Consider the following 13,370-nt stretch of genomic DNA (forward strand, 5'->3'; position numbering starts at 1 on the left):
CCCCACTCTCATCAATGAACAGATCATGGACACAGAAATTAAACAAAGATGTAGACAGACTAAGAGAAGTCATGAGCCAAATGGACTTAACAGATATTTATAGAACATTCTATCCTAAAGAAAAAGGATATACATTCTTCTCAGCTCCTCATGGTACTTTCTCCAAAATTGACCATATAATTGGTCAAAAAACAGGCCTCAACAGGTACAGAAAGATAGAAATAATCCCATGCGTGCTATCAGACAACCACGGCCTAAAACTGGTCTTCAATAATAATAAGGGAAGAATGCCCACATATACGTGGAAATTGAACAATGCTCTACTCAAAGATAACCTGGTCAAGGAAGAAATAAAGAAAGAAATTAAAGACTTTTTAGAATATAATGAAAATGAAGGCACAACATACCCAAACTTATGGGACACAATGAAAGCTGTGCTAAGAGGAAAACTCATAGTGCTGAGTGCCTGCAGAAAGAAACAGGAAAGAGCATATGTCAGCAGCTTGACAGCACACCTAAAAGCTCTAGAACAAAAAGAAGCAAATACACCCAGGAGGAGTAGAAGAAAGGAAATAATCAAACTCAGAGCTGAAATCAACCAAGTAGAAACGAAAAAGACCATAGGAAGAATCAACAGGACCCCCGTTGAAGGAATCAGAGAAAGAACTGGAAGAGCTTGAAGGGGCTCGAGACTCCATATGTACAACAATGCCAAGCAACCAGAGCTTCCAGGGACTAAGCCCCTACCCAAAGATTATACATGGACTGAACCTGGACTCTGACCTCATAGGTAGCAATGAATATCCTAGTAAGAGCACCAGTGAAAGGGGAAGCCCTGGGTCCTGCTAAGACTGAACCCCCAGTGAACTAGACTGGTGGGGGGAGGGCGGCAATGGGGGGAGGGTTGGGAGGGGAACACCCATAAGGAAGGGGAGGGGGGAGGGGGATGTTTGCCCGGATACCGGGAAAGGGAACAACACTTGAAATGTATATAAGAAATACTCAAGTTAATAAAAAAATAAAAAAAAAAAAGAATCAACAGAACCAAAAGTTGGTTCTTTGAGAAAATCAACAAGATAGATAAACCCTTAGCCAGACTAACTAGAGGACACAGAGAGTGTGTCCAAATTAACAAAATCAGAAATGAAAAGGGAGACATAACTACAGATTCAGAGGAAATTCAAAAAATCATCAGATCTTACTGTAAAAGCCTATATTCAACAAAACTTGAAAATCTGCAGGAAATGGACAATTTCCTAGACAGATACCAGGTATCGAAGTTAAATCAGGAACAGATAAACCAGTTAAACAACCCCATAACTCCTAAGGAAATAGAAGCAGTCATTAAAGGTCTCCCAACCAAAAAGAGCCCAGGTCCAGATGGGTTTAGTGCAGAATTCTATCAGACCTTCATAGAAGACCTCATACCAATATTATCCAAACTATTCCACAAAATTGAAACAGATGGAGCACTACCGAATTCCTTCTATGAAGCCACAATTACTCTTATACCTAAACCACACAAAGACCCAACAAAGAAAAAGAACTTCAGACCAATTTCCCTTATGAATATCGACGCAAAAGTACTCAATAAAATTCTGGCACACCAAATCCAAGAGCACATCAAAACAATCATCCACCATGATCAAGTAGGCTTCATCCCAGGCATGCAGGGATGGTTTAATATATGGAAAACCATAAACGTGATCCATTATATAAACAAAATGAAAGAACAAAACTGCATGATCATTTCATTAGATGCTGAGAAAGCATTTGACAAAATTCAACACCCCTTCATGATAAAAGTCCTGGAAAGAATAGGAATTCAAGGCCCATACCTAAGCATAGTAAAAGCCATATACAGCAAACCAGTAGCTAATATTCAACTAAATGGAGAGAAACTTGAAGCAATCCCACTAAAATCAGGGACTAGACAAGGCTGCCCACTCTCTCCCTACTTATTCAATATAGTTCTTGAAGTTCTAGCCAGAGCAATCAGACAACAAATGGAGGTCAAGTGGATACAGATCAGAAAAGAAGAAGTCAAAATATCACTATTTGCGGATGATATGATAGTATATATAAGTGATCCCAAAAGTTCCACCAGAGAACTACTAAAGCTGATAAACAACTTCAGCAAAGTCGCTGGGTATAAAATTAACTCAAATAAATCAGTAGCCTTCCTCTACACAAAACAGAAACAAGCCAAGAAAGAAATTAGGGAGACAACACTCTTCATAATAGACCCAAATAATATAAAGTACCTCGGTGTGACTTTAACCAAGAAAGTAAAAGAATTGTACAATAAGAATTTCAAGACTCTGAAGAAAGAAATTGAAGAAGACCTCAGAAGATGGAAAGATCTCCCATGCTCATCGATTGGCAGGATTAATATAGTAAAAATGGCCATTTTACCAAAGCAATCTACAGATTCAATGCAATCCCCATCAAAATATCAATCCAATTCTGCAAAGAGCTAGACAGAACAATTTGCAAATTCATCTGGAATAACAAAAAACCCAGGAAGGCTAAAACTATCCTCAACAATAAAAGGACTTCAGGGGGAATCACTATCCCTGAACTCAAGCAGTATTACAGAGCAATAGTGATTAAAACTGCGTGGTATTGTTACAGAGACAGACAGATAGAACAATGGAACAGAATTGAAGACCAAGAAATGAACCCACACACCTATGGGCACTTGATTTTGGACAAAGGAGCCAAAACCATCAAATGGAAAAAAGTCAGCATTTTCAGCAAATGGTGCTGGTTCAACTGGAGGTCAACATGTAGAAGAATGCAGATTGATCCATGCTTATCACCCTGTACAAAGCTTAGGTCCAAGTGGATCAAGGACCTCCACATCAAACCAGATACACTCAAACTAATAGAAGAAAAACTAGGGAAGCATCTGGAACACATGGGCACTGGAAAAAATTTCCTGAACAAAACACCAATGGCTTATGCTCTAAGATCAAGAATTGACAAATGGGATCTCATAAAACTGCAAAGCTTTTGTAAGGCAAAGGACACTGTGGTTAGGACAAAATGGCAATCAACAGATTGGGAAAAGATCTTTACCAATCCTACAACAGATAGAGGCCTTATATCCAAAATATACAAAGAACTCAAGAAGTTAGACCGCAGGGAGACAAATAACCCTATTAAAAAATGGTGTTCAGAGCTAAACAAAGAATTTACAGCTGAGGAATGCTGAATGGCTGAGAAACGCCTAAAGAAATGTTCAACATCTTTAGTCATAAGGGAAATGCAAATCAAAACAACCCTGAGATTTCACCTCACACCAGTTAGAATGACTAAGATCAAAAACTCAGATGACAGCAGATGCTGGCGAGGAAGCGGAGAAAGAGTAACACTCCTCCATTGTTGGTGGGATTGCAGACTGGTACAACCATTCTGGAAATCAGTCTGGAGGTTCCTCAGAAAATTGGACATTGAACTGCCTGAGGATCCAGCTATACCTCTCTTGGGCATATACCCACAAGATGCCCCAACATATAAAAAAGATACGTGCTCCACTATGTTCATCTCAGCCTTATTTATAATAGCCAGAAGCTGGAAAGAACCCAGATGCCCTTCAACAGAGGAATGGATACAGAAAATGTGGTACATGTACACAGTGGAATATTACTCAGCTATCAAAAACAATGACTTTATGAAATTCGTAGGCAAATGGTTGGAACTGGAAAATATCATCCCGAGTGAGGTAACCCAATCACAGAAAAACACACAATGTATGCACTCATTGATAAGTGGCTATTAGCCCAAATGCTTGAATTACCCTAGAACAAATGAAACTCAAGACGGATGATCAAAATATGAATACTTCACTCCTTCTTTAAAAGGGGAATAAGAATACCCGTGGCAGGGAATAGAGAGGCAAAGATTAAAACAGACACAGAAGGAACACCCATTCAGAGTCTGCCCCACATGTGGCCCACACATATACAGCCATCCAATTAGACTAGATAGATGAAGCAAAGAAGTGCAGGCTGACAGGAGCCGGATGTAGATCGCTCCTGAGAGACACAGCCACAATACAGCAAACACAGAGGCGAATGCCAGCAGCAAACCACTGAACTGAGAATAGGACTGCCGCTGAAGGAATCAGAGAAAGAACTGGAAGAGCTTGAAGGGGCTCGAGACCCCATATGTACAACAATGCCAAGCAACCAGAGCTTCCAGGGACTAAGCCACTACCTAAAGACTATACATGGACTGACCCTGTACTCTGACCTCATAGGTAGCAATGTATATCCTAGTAAGAGCACCAGTGGAAGGGGAAGCTCAGGGTCCTGCTAAGACTGAACCCCCAGTGAATGTGATTGTTGGGGGGAGGGCGGCAATGTGGGGAGGATGGGGAGGGGAACAACCATAAAGAAGGAGAGGGAGAAGGATTAGGGGGATATTTGCCCTGAAACCGGAAAAGGGAATAACACTCGAAATGTATATAAGAAATACTCAAGTTAATAATAATAAAAAAAAGAACCCAATAAAATAGATTTTAAAATATGCTAAAAAAAGAGTTTTAAAAATCTTTTCAACTAAATTAAAGAGATAGAAGCCTTCTCCCAGAGGTTCAGTGGTGGGAGCCATGGGTTACACGCCCATGGTGGGTGTGATCTTCTCTGATGGCTTCGAAGGATTTGGGGATTTCTAAAGTCTTATAACTGGGTTGGGACCAAGGGAGGCATAAAGGGCCTCTTCCCGTAATTTAATGGTGAATATTAATTAACCCATCATCAGATTCTCTGTAATGGATTCTGAGGCCCCACATATATCCTTTCAACCAATCTGTAGCCTTTTTCCCCTTTCCAGTGAAAGTGACCTGGAGAGGGTGACACCAATTCTGTCTATACTCTTCTATATAGGGATCCCCTCTCCCATAATTCCCACGGGAATAGTTAGAGGTTATTCTGATATAGTCCCAACTTGAGGTAGAATTCCAATATGCCTGTCCCATTGTCTCACACCCCCAACTTTTACAAAACAAATTGAGCTTACTCCAAGACTTAGGATTAAGGGATCTGTCCTGATGGAACCAGTGGCAAAGATAAAAAGTCTCGTGTCTGGAGTAAACTTCTCCAGTGGGCATGAGAACAGCCTCCCTATGCATGTTCTTTGACCTGCCACTCCAAAGGACAGGTAAGAGGGACCTTCTGAAGATCTGAGTGTCCCTCTAAGTCCCAGCTGGTGGCCCTGACAGCCAGTTTGCAGATGTCAGATAACAAGTTCAGCCATCATTGGTTGGGCATTGTGACCTTGGATGTGCTCCATACTATGTCTCCTGTGTCATTTATCACCATCCAGGTTAAATTATGTGGTTGGTGAGAGCTGGAACTAATTGGGCCCAAGGGAAAGGGACTAAGATACAGTACCATTGTCAGGATGAGACGCCTCATCCACAGTTCTTCAGGTGACTTTTAATTTTAAAGGGTCTTCAGTAATTTGGACCCTCCAGCTCAGTTGAGCTTTGTTTTCCTCTTCTGCCAAAGTAGCAGGCTTCACATGGGATGTGTGGATCCAGGCAGCTATCCCATCTACCTTGATGACTGTCGGGGTGGTCAGCAACACTAGGCATGGTCCTTTCCAGTGAGGCTCAAGTGTCTGGGCTCAGTATCACCACACTTAGACTGTCTCCAACTTGGAACCAATAGGATGTCTCAGGGGTCCCTGACTCGTAGGCTGCTGCCAGCTGCGACCACACCTCCTTCTGTACCACCTGCAGCCCTTTTAACCTGGCATACAAATCATTATTACTGTGACAGGTTGGCTCAATAATGTCTCCTAGCCGGGTCACGGGCACTGCGGTCTCATACAGGATCTCAAAGGGAGTCAAACTGAAGTGGGAAGGGGTATTTCTGGCTCTGAACAAGGCCAGGGGAAGGAGCACCACCCAGTCTGTGCCAGTCTCTATGGTCAGTTTAGTCTAGGTCTCTTTTAGAGTTCTATTTATCCTCTCTACCTGTCCTGAACTCTGAGGTCTATAAATGCAATGAAGTTTCCAATCGACCTCTAAATACTTGGCCACTCCTTGACTTACCTTGGCAATGAAGGCAGGGCCATTATCAGACCCAATTACCTTGGGCACTCCACATCAGGGGAAAATTTCTTCTAGTATCTTCTTGATCACCACTCTTGCTGTCTCTTCCCTGGTAGGGAAAGCTTCTACCCATCCTGAGAAGGTGTCTATGAAAACCAGAAGATATTTGTAGCCGTGTTGCCTGGTTTGATCTCAGTGAAGTCTATCTCCCAGTAGACTCCTCCTGGCTGGCCCCCTTGGTATCTTTGGGGTCAGGTCTGTTTCTGCAAGTGTTGACCTTCTGACAGGGTACACAATCATGAACCACTTGTTCTACCAGATGTTTCAGTCCTAGAATATGATACTTAGACTTTAAGGCTGTTTGAGTTAACTTGCTTACCCCTAGATGAGTCCACTGATGCATTTGCCTTATCATTGCTTTTGCCTGTTTTTGTGACAGTATCCTTTTACCTGATGGGGTCACCCAGACCATCTTCTTCTGATCAAAATGATTTTCAGGGTCCCTTAAGATGACAGCTAGATACTCAATGGAGTACTGAAACTTAGATTCAGGCAACTCGTGTTCTCTGACCACCATCACTGGAGTTGCTCTGGAGGCTGCCTCCCTTAGCTTCTTGATCTGTCAAATTATTCCCTCAAGCTATAAAGGAATCACCCCTTTGGTGGCCCAGACAGTGGATAATACTCACTTTTGCTGATTTGTACAAGGCCTCCAGTAATGCCAGAATCTCAGACTTATTCTTGATTTCTTTTCTTCCTGAGGTCAGTAGCCCCCGCTGCCGGTAGATGGCACCATGGACATGGGCCATGGCGAAGGCATACCTACTATCTGTGTAGATGTTGATCTTTTTGCCTTCTCCTAGTTCAAGAGCTTTTGTGAGAGCAATGAGCTCAGCTTTCTGAGCAGAAGTTCCCTCTGGCAAAGTTTATGCCCACACAATCTGCTATCCATCAACCACAGCCACAACTGCTCTCATTTGCCCTTCTAGGTAACTTCTCCCATCTGTGAACCAAGTTTCTTCTGTATCAGTCAAGGGCTGGTCAGACAGGTCCTTGTGCAAACCATGTACCTCACCAAGCACTTGTTGACAATCGTGGATGGGAAGCTCAAGTTGAGGTCTGGAAGAAGGGTGGCTGGATTTAGGCCTGTGGAGGGCATGAACATGATCCTGTCAGAGTTGAGCAGCAAGGTCTGGTAATGGGTCATTTGGGCATTTGTAAACCATTGATCAGGACGCTGGTGGACTACACTCTCCAGGGTGTGTGGGGCTGATATTACTAGGACTTGTCCCAAAGTCAGCTTATCAACATCTTTAACCAACACTGCAACCATGACCACGATTCTCAGACAGGTGGGGCACCCAGTGGCCACAGGGTCTAATTTCTTTCAGAGGTACCCCATTGGCCTCTTCCATGGTATTAGTTTTTGAGTCAGAACCCCTTTGACTATGCCCTTATTTTCTGCCATGTACAGGTGGAATGGCTTAGTCACATCAGGGAGCACCAGGGCCAGGCCTGACACAAGGGCTGTTTGGATAGCATCAAAAGCTCCTTGTTCCTTTTCTCCCAACACAAATAACTGTTTATTCTTGGTGAGAGGTTAGAGAAGGGCGGCCATTTTGGAGAACCCAGCTATTCATAGGCGACAGAAGCCTGCCATTCCCAGGAATTCTCTACCCTGTTTCTGACTCATGGATGGTGGGATGTGAAACACAGTTTCCTTTCTGGCACCTGACAGCCATCTCTTCCCCTCCCTGAGCAAGTACACCAGGTAGCTGAACTTTTGGCGGCATATTTGGTCTTTCTTTGCTGAGGCATAGTAACCCAGCTCTCCCAGTTCTGTGAGAAAATGTTTAGTTCCTTCCAAGCACAGTTCCTTGCTGGATGCTGCCAAGAGAAGATCATCCACGAACTGAGAAAGAGTTACCTGAGCATTGGATGCTCAGAAGCAGCTAGGTCTTGGTGTAGAGCCACATCAAAAATGGTGGGGGAGTTCTTGAAACCCTGAGGTAAGCAGGTCCACATGAGCTGGCTGGTTATGCCTGACTCCGGATCTTCCCACTCAAAGGCAAAGTACTCTTGGCTCTTAGGGGCCAGGGATAGACAGAAGAAGGTGTCTTTGAGGTCCAGTATGGTATACCAGGTCCTAGAGGGAGGCAAGGAACTCAACAGGTTATATGGTTTAGGGACCATAAGGTAAAGGTCACTCATTTGTTTACTTCTCTGAAATCCTGAACAAGTCGATAGTCATTGGGCCCAGGGTTTCGTACTGGGAGGAGAGGAGTATTCCATGTGGACTGGCACTTCTGCAGGATCCCTAGTTGGAGGAAACAGAGGATATGGGGCCAAATCCCATCTTGGGCTTCTTTAGACATTGGATACTGACGGACAGTGACTGGGCTGGCCTGGGCTTTTAGGTCAACATGGACCGGAGGCTGATTCTTAGCTTTTCCCATTCCTGCTGTCTCAGCCCAAGCCTGTGGGAATTTCTGTAACCACCAGTCTACATCTTCAGTCCTGTAATCCTTATTCTCCCAGAGTCGGTATTCATCTTCTAATTTCATAGTCAGCACCTGGATGGGTTCTCCCTGTCAGCCTCTAACCTGGAGTACTTCTGGGAGGAAATGGATCTGTGCTTCCATTTTAGGGAGAAGGTCTCTTCCCAACAAGGGGCAAGGGCATTCTGGGATTACAAGGAATGAGTGGGTTACCCAGCCAATGACTAGGTCCACTGTTCTTCAGTTAGTTAGTCCATGAGTATTGTTTGTTGCCTGTGGCCCCTTGGACCCAGGCCTTCTTTTTAGAAATCAGCCCATCTGATTGTAGGAGGACCGAATTCTATGCTCCTGTGTCTACCAGAAACTGAGTGGCCATCCCCTACATAGTAAGGGTTACCCTGGGTTCAGGGAGGGGAACCGAACCCCATCCCCACTATTCACTGTCACTGTCCCCTTGGATGGCCAGTACTTTAGGCCCTGTCAGCTTACTGTCTGAAACATAGGGTCCCTTTTTCTTCTTCCTGAGGCAGTTTCACACCCAGTGCCCTTTTTCTTTACAGTAGGCACATTGGTCCTTGGCCAGGGATTCTCTTCGGTTGCCAGGTACTACCTAACTAAGTTCCTTACACTCTCTAACTACTGTGGCCAAGATTCTGTGAAGATTCTCTTCCTGCCTCTTTTCTCTCTAATTCTCTAGCTCCCTGCTCTCTCTGTTTCCTGTCTTCTTTTTCTTCTGTCTCCCAGTTATGAAATACTCTGTAAGCATCCTGCACTAGCTCTCTTAAAGACTTATCTTGTAACCCTTCTAATTTCTGCAACTTCTTCCTGATATCTTGGCTCGACTGATCAATAAAAGCAACTGTAACTGTAGCCTTATCCTTCTCACTGCTGGGATCATAAGGAGTGAACTGGTGGAAAGCCTCCATGAGTCTTTCTCAAAAAGCTGAAGGAGACTCATTTAGCCCATGGACCACATCTCTTACCTTTGTCAAATTAGTGGGGTGTCTCGCTGTCCCTCTGAGACCTGCCATCAGAGCCTGACAATAGACTTTCAGGTGCTCCCTACCTTCAGGTGTGTCCCAGTCTGGCCTGGTCAGCAGAAAACCTGCATCAATATCTACTGGTAGAAAGGAGAGCCATCTGTCTGCCCTGGGGACATTTTTCCTGGCTTCGAGGAGAATACACTGTTTCTCCTCAGTGGTGAAAAACACCTGTAAAAGCTGCTGACAATCATCCCAAGTGGGATGCTGGGAAAAGAGGAGGAACTCAATGAGGTTAGACTCTCAGGATTCTCGAAAAAGTAGGGGTTGTGGGTCTTCCAGTTGTATAAGTCGGCCACTGAAAACTGAATTACTGCAGGGGCTGGTGGCCCTGATCATCGGGGGGGGGGGGGGCATAAACTCAAAGTGGCAAGATGTTGGTCTGGTCAGGGGCCGCCCCTCTCCTGCTACAAGTCCCTTGTGCAGGTCTCTCTGTTCCTAAAAGAGGACTTTCTGCCCCCTTTCTCTCCTCTGGGTGGGCTAAAGGGCCCACAGACGATGGTGCCAGGAATCCTGTGACTGGACCTGTGTGAGGCTGGAGAGTAGGGGAATAGGGTGGAGGGGGCGTCCAGGAGAAAGTCAGCTTCTGTGTCTGTGATGATGCTCTTCTTGGCTTGTCCTATACAATGAGGATAGACACCCATGGGCTTACCCATGGGGGAGGATTAGATACCAAATCTTCCCAGACCAGAATATATAGGATCTGATCCAGGTGATTCTTAGGGCCTGCTCCAAAAACATGTTTTTTGACCAATTGAATAAGAGTGAAGGACAAAGAACCTATGGACGGCCACTCGACCTCAAAGGAAGGCCATTTCAAGGCACAAAGAGTCTCCCATTTATGCTTTTTCACCTCTACTGAGATACTATGGACCCTAGACTTCACTTCTGCCCAATGTTTAAGAATCAAATTCAAGGGAGTTGCTACAGTCCGTCCCATGCTTTCCAAAAATATTGTCAGTCCAAGTCCACGCAAGCAAATAGAAAGTACAAGACCGATGGGCCCCTGCCACGAGCGTCCAGAATCCACAGCCAATAGGTTCCAAAAGGAGCAGAGTCCCAACAATTCCATCCAGACCAGACCAAATCAGAAAGTTCAGCAGCGGCTTCCTGGCCACTGCCCCAAAATGAATTCGGCGGACTCTGCTCGTTCCAATTCCCAAATAGAACAGCAGCCTCCCACTGCTGCCCACAATGGCCACACAGATTAAGAAAAACTAGACACATTTAGACAAGACAGAGGCAAAGACAAGCGCAATACCTGCTCGAGCTTTTCCTCTGGTCTCTGTTCACCAGTCCCGTGAATAGGATGGTTTCCTGACCATCGCGCCAAAATGTAAGACTCAAGAAAAGCCCTCTGCACCCTATGTTCAAGATATCCCACTCACAGAAACACAGAGACGGAGATCGATTTAATAAGCAAGAGGTTTACTGATCCAGTGCACTGGGGTCATTCTGCAATTTGGGCAGAGGTGACCCCCACGAATAAAGGCACACATTTTTTATACCTTTTAGGGGTTCAAATACATCAGCAAGGTTACAATTTAAACTTATTGGCTAAGCATATTGACCTTTAAATCTATTAGCTAGTAAGTATATGACATACATTCAAGCTCCATCAGGGAGGTGGCTCGTGGCAGGGAGATATCTTTGGCACACAGAGGGGGTGGTGAAGGGTCCCGCCCCTATTGTGCTGTGAAAATTCTTGAATAGGGTGTTTACTCAACAAATTCTTGTGGAGCTCCCCGTTGGAAAGTCCCAGTCACCTGATATTTTCTAAGATAGCTTTTGTCTGCTTGGTTCCCACATTCCACAAGACCAAATTATACATATGTGCACAGGGCCTAGTTCCAGCCCATGTAAGCTACTTAGTTGGTAACACCCTCTGAAAGTCCCAAGTGTCCAGGTTAGTTGACTCTGTTGGTTTTCCTGTGGAGTTCCTATCCCTTTTATGGCCCTTAATTTTTTCCTCCACCTCTTATACAATAGTCCCTGAGTGCCATCCAATGTTTGGCTGTGGGTCTCTGCATTTCTTTCAGTCAGCTGCTGGGTGGACCCTCTCAGAGAACAGCAATGTTAGGTTCCTGTCTACAATTATAACAGAGTATGATTAATAGTGTCAGGAATTGGGGCTTGCCCATGGCATGTGTCGCAAGCTGGGCCAGTTATTGGTTGGCCATTCTCTCAGTTTCTGTTATATCCCCTTTCCCTGTATGTTTTGTAGACAGGATAATTTTGGGGTTGAAAGTTTTGTGGCTGTGTTGGTATCTCCATCACTCCAATGGGTCTCCTGCCTAGCTACAAGATGTCGTCATTTTGCATTCCATATCCCCAGAGCTCTGTGTCTCAGCTGAGGTCATGCCCATTAATTCCTGGTGAGCCTCCCCCTCCTAGGCCTCTGGCATGTCCTCAAGTTCCTGACCCACACCAACTTCAGAATTCCATTTATTCTCCTGGGCCTCTGGCCCTCTCTCCTGTCTCTCCCCACACCTGATCCTGAACCACCCATCCCCTTCTTGTCTCCTCTCCTACACAGTCCCTTCTCTCCATCTGCCTCATATGTCTGTTTCTTTTCCCCTTCTAAGTGAGAATCAACCATCCTTGCTTGGACATTCCCTCTTATTTAACTTCTTTGTGTTGTGGAGTGTAGTATGGGTATATTGTACTTTATGGCAAATATCCACTTATTAGTGAGTACATACCATGAATATCCTTTTATGTCTGGGTTAGCTCTCTCAAAATGATATTCTCAAGTTCTACCCATTTGCCTAAAAATTTTGATACTTTTCTTTTTAATAGCTGAATAGTATTCAATTGTGTCGACATACTGCTTTTTTTTAAATACATTCTTCAATTGAGGGACATCTAGAATGTATCCAGTTGCTGGCTATTAAATCTGCTATGAACAGAATTGAGCAAACCCCTTCATGGTAAAAGTCTTAGGGGTTGGGGATTTAGCTCAATGGTAAAGCGCTTGCCTAGCAAGCGCAAGGTCCTGGGTTCAGTCCCCAGCTCCGGAAAAAAAAATTCTTAGAGAGATCAGGATACAAGGTACATACCTAAACATAATAAAAGCACTATACGCCAAGACAGTTGTCCACATCAAACTAAATGAAGAGAAACTTAAAGCAATTCTACTAAAACCAGGCCCATGTCAAGGCTGCCCACTCTCTCCCTACTTATTCAATATATGTCTTGAAATCCTGGCTGGAGCAATAAGACAACTAAAGGCAATCAAAGGGATACAAATTGGAAAGGAAGAAGTCTAAGTATCGGTTTTTGTGGTTTATATGATAGTACATATAATTGACCCCACGAATTTTACCAGAGAACTCCTACAGATGTTAAACACCTTCAGCCAAGGTGCTGGATACAAAATAAACTAAAAAAAAGCCCACTTTGATCTCTTTACACAGATGATACACAGGTAAAGAAAGAAATTAGGGAAACAATGCCCTTTACAATAGCCATAAATAACATAAAATACCTTGTTGTAACTCCAACCAAGCAAATGAAAGATCTGTGGGACAAGAACTTTAAGTCTCTGAAGTAAGAAATTGAGGAAGGTATCAGAAGATGGAAAGATCTCCCACCCTCATGAATTGGGAGGATTAACATAATGACAATGCACATCTTATAAGCAATCTACAGATTCAGTGTAATTCCCATCAAAATTCCAGCACAATTCTTTGAGTAGATTTTTTTTTACTAGATTTTTCATTCTTTCTCACTGTCCTACTTCCATCACATGTCTGATCAATGTCTTTG

General features: G+C 44.0%; 1 pseudogene; it reads right to left on the reverse strand.

The window, feature by feature from the left end:
• Window positions 1-7,987: 7,987 nt before the first annotated feature.
• The window catches only part of LOC147998386 (uncharacterized), a 34,306-nt pseudogene continuing 28,923 nt past the window's right edge, over window positions 7,988-13,370 (reverse strand).

The sequence above is a fragment of the Rattus norvegicus genome, chromosome X, assembly GCF_021556685.1.
Source record: "Rattus norvegicus strain SHRSP/BbbUtx chromosome X, alternate assembly SHRSP_T2T, whole genome shotgun sequence".
Lineage (NCBI taxonomy): Eukaryota > Metazoa > Chordata > Mammalia > Rodentia > Muridae > Rattus > Rattus norvegicus.